Genomic DNA, 4016 nt, shown 5'->3' on the forward strand with positions numbered 1-4016 from the left:
TTAGTTACTAGTTACACTTCTGATCTAGTTACTAGTTACACTTCTCATTTAGTTACTAGTTACACTTCTCATTTAGTTACTAGTTACACTTCTCATTTAGTTACTAGTTACACTTCTCATATAGTTACTAGTTACACTTCTCATTTAGTTACTAGTTACACTTCTCAGTTAGTTACACTTCTGATCTAGTTACTGTGATAAATGCTGCACACACACACACACACACACACACACACACACACACAGACACACACAGACACACACAGACACACACAGACACACACACACACACACACACACAGTTGTGTTGGGGAAACTCAGCAGACTGAAAAATGTGTTTGTGACTGTCGGCCATTTTGAAACAGCACCACAGCCCAGTCGACAGCGCCATAAGGAGAACAGAGCCGTTCAGAACTCCCTCTGGAAAACAGCGACTTTAACAGACTACACCACGGAGGCTGGCACAGACATTTAACAAACATTATAGTTTTAGATAGAACATATATGAAGAAATTTACAGAAAGTTTTCAAGATACAAAAAGATAAGTCACCAGACTTTCTACACAGAAAGAGAAGAAACGCTTAAATCACCCGGATAACGCATACGTTCTAAAGTCTTAAACACTGTTAAACTTGAATAGGAGTTTGGTGTAGGGAAGCTAAAAGTAAAGGGAGGTACTTAGCGAATATATATACTTAATGTAAAGTCAGTGTAGTTGATCTAAAGTTATATAAAGTCGTGGTTTGTATCGATTCAATCACATTAATTTTTTCGTCGCTATTTTTTTAACGTTTTGAGGGGGTTTTTTCTACTTTTTTTGTATTTTCTTTTAGGAGTTTGTTGTTTTTTCGACGTTTTATTTAATGTAAAGTTATATCAAGTCAGTGTAGTTCATATAAAGTTATTTAAAGTCGTGGTTGGGATGCAAAGAGCTAGCTAAGCAAAACTTAGTTTGCGGAAGTTAGCTAGAAGTCGAATAAAAGATAGTTTAAGTGAGTTTAAAGTACTAAAGGAGTGTTTTTCGGCGGTTAGGTTTAAATTAAAGAGCCGTTGGGATGTTGTTAGTGTGTCGGAATTTGTTTGGAACTCTTATTTTACTTATATTCATAAACCCACCAGACTCCATGTAAATAATCAGGACTTTTATCATCGTAAAACACACTTCATTCAAAGTGGACAGAAACTAAATCAAACTCTCAAAAGCCGTCTTGGTTCATCTTTCCACTGTTCCAACAATCACCACTCTGGTTTGGTTGAAATAATCCCTTAATTCACCCATTTACATGTGGAGATATGCTGGCTCTATACACGCTAAAAGTAGTGATTATTTACATGGAGTCTGGTGGAAATATGCTGGCTCTATACACGCTAAAAGTAGTGATTATTTACATGGAGTCTGGTGGAAATATGCTGGCTCTACACACGCTAAAAGTCCTGATTATTTACATGGAGTCTGGTGGAGATATGCTGGCTCTATACACGCTAAAAGTCCTGATTATTTACATGGAGTCTGGTGGAGATATGCTGGCTCTATACACGCTAAAAGTCCTGATTATTTACATGGAGTCTGGTGGAAATATGCTGGCTCTATACACGCTAAAAGTACTGATTACTTACATGGAGTCTGGTGGAAATATGCTGGCTCTACACACGCTAAAAGTACTGATTATTTACATGGAGTCTGGTCGACGGGAAGACGACACAAGTCAGCAAAAGTTAACGTTAGTTTGCGGAAGAAGCGTTAAGTTAGCTAAAAGTCGAATTTCAAAAAGCGACATTTTGATTTAGGTAGTTTAAGTGAGTTTAAAGTACTAACGGAGTGTTTTTCGGCGGTTAGGTTTAAAATGAAGAGCCGTTGGGATGTGTTAGTGTGTCGGAGTGTTAGCCATGGTGCTGATCAGCCCCGGACAGCGCCTTCTTCACCGACTCCATTTTCCTCCAAACTGCCAACAACTTTCCAGTTGTTCTGCTCCGACTTTCAGCCGCCAACAGCTGCACTTTCAGCCCGACATTTAGTCCCGAAAAGCGGGGGAAACTCACCGGCTCTTCGCTTCCACACTTCACTCCACTTCGTCTTCACTTCTTTTCAGTTTTAGAAGTTATTTTTTTTTTCCCTTCTTCGACGAACGCGGCGCAGAGAGAAAAGTGAACAAGAAGTTTCCGCACATTCCTCCACATTGACGCACGGTGGGTGACGTCAGCACGTCGCTCTGGTTTGTTTTATCAGTGGCATTATAAATCCGACCTTCATTGTTAACGGAATAAGTATTAAAAGTCATAAATGTTACCAATTAACATACAAGGAATTACTTCGTAAGAGTTTGGAACTCTTATTTTACTAATATTCACTGGGAAACAACATATAAAATGTTATAAAAAAAAATCATCTTCACCAAACCCACCAGACTCCATGTAAATAATTGGTACTTTTATCATGGTAAAACACACTTCATTCAAAGTGGACAGAAACTAAATCAAACTATCAAAAGCCGTCTTGGTTCATCTTTCCACTGTTCCAACAATCACCACTCTGGTTTGGTTGAAATAATCCCTTAATTCACCCATTTACATGTGGGAATATGCTGGCTCTATACACGCTAAAAGTCCTGATTATTTACATGTAGTCTGGTGGAGATATGCTGGCTCTATACACGCTAAAAGTACTGATTATTTACATGGATTCTGGTGGAAATATGCTGGCTCTATACACGCTAAAAGTCCTGATTATTTACATGGAGTCTGGTGGAAATATGCTGGCTCTATACACGCTAAAAGTCCTGATTATTTACATGTAGTCTGGTGGAAATATGCTGGCTCTATACATGCTAAAAGTCCCGATTATTTACATGGAGTCTGGCTCTATACACGCTAAAAGTACTGATTATTTACATGGAGTCTGGTGGAAATATGCTGGCTCTATACACGCTAAAAGTCCCGATTATTTACATGGAGTCTGGCTCTATACACGCTAAAAGTACTGATTATTTACATGGAGTCTGGTGGAAATATGCTGGCTCTATACAGGCTAAAAGTCCTGATTATTTACATGGGGTCTGGTGGAAATATGCTGGCTCTATACACGCTAAAAGTCCCGATTATTTACATGGAGTCTGGCTCTATACACGCTAAAAGTACTGATTATTTACATGGAGTCTGGTGGAAATATGCTGGCTCTATACAGGCTAAAAGTACTCATTATTTACATGGAGTCTGGTGGGTTTGGGAGATGACGTTTGGATCGGTATTTTTAGATGTGGTTGAGGGAATAATCAATACAAGTAAGTAAATAATACTGTATTAAATGATCTTTTTCTTTTCTTCTACTAATAAAAAACAAGTCCAACACAGATGGAATCACATTACATTACATACATATAAAGAACCGACAAAAATACACAAACATATTTCCCTGATTCCTAATCAGATAGTAATTAAATGAGTAAAGTCTGATGTTGTAGTTACATCTTTTCACCACATGGGGGCGTTTCCGCTTTACTTCAGTCACCACCACGTGACTGGATTTCTATATATTTTCTATATATTTTTGTTAATATATATAAAAAGAAATCAAGAGCGAGATTTTTATTCATACAGTAAATAACATAATATATCCACATAATAACCGGACATAAATAAGTGTGTATTTAAATTCCGTTTTTAAAATAAAATAAAATTAAAAAAAATTAAATTAAAAAAATATATCTTTATTTATATTTTATTATCAGTTTTACTCTTCCAGGTTCTCAAAATATAAATTATGTGTTATACAATAATATATGTACAGAAAGCTAATTGATTACTGTTAAAAGTGTATTTATTTTGGTTTTATAAGCACTTTTTATTTATTTTATCTTTTATATGTGTTGTCAATAAAGCCTTGCTGTTTTGAATCTGTTTGGATTGTTTTTTTGAGGAATGCAAACTCAATTTTCCTACGATAAATAGTAATGTACTGGAAAAAATAAAAGTTTTCATCTTCCGGTAAATGACTTTTATTTTGAAATCGTAAGCGGAA

The 4016-nt window shown here is 36.3% G+C and overlaps 2 protein-coding genes across 6 annotated transcripts in view; one reads left to right on the forward strand and one right to left on the reverse strand.

Moving 5' to 3' along the window:
• rest (RE1-silencing transcription factor) overlaps positions 1 to 2203 on the reverse strand; it is a 13463-nt gene extending 11260 nt beyond the window's left edge. For all 5 annotated transcript variants that reach the window (XM_031313744.2, XM_031313747.2, XM_031313745.2 and 2 more), the window contains exon 1: positions 2042 to 2203. The gene's annotated coding sequence lies outside the window, so the exon portion shown is untranslated. The remainder of the gene's footprint in view (positions 1 to 2041) is intronic.
• nfkb1 (nuclear factor of kappa light polypeptide gene enhancer in B-cells 1) overlaps positions 1 to 4016 on the forward strand; it is a 1201612-nt gene that overhangs the window by 209301 nt on the left and 988295 nt on the right. The window lies entirely within an intron of this gene.

This window comes from Sander lucioperca, chromosome 1 (assembly GCF_008315115.2).
Source record: "Sander lucioperca isolate FBNREF2018 chromosome 1, SLUC_FBN_1.2, whole genome shotgun sequence".
NCBI lineage: Eukaryota > Metazoa > Chordata > Actinopteri > Perciformes > Percidae > Sander > Sander lucioperca.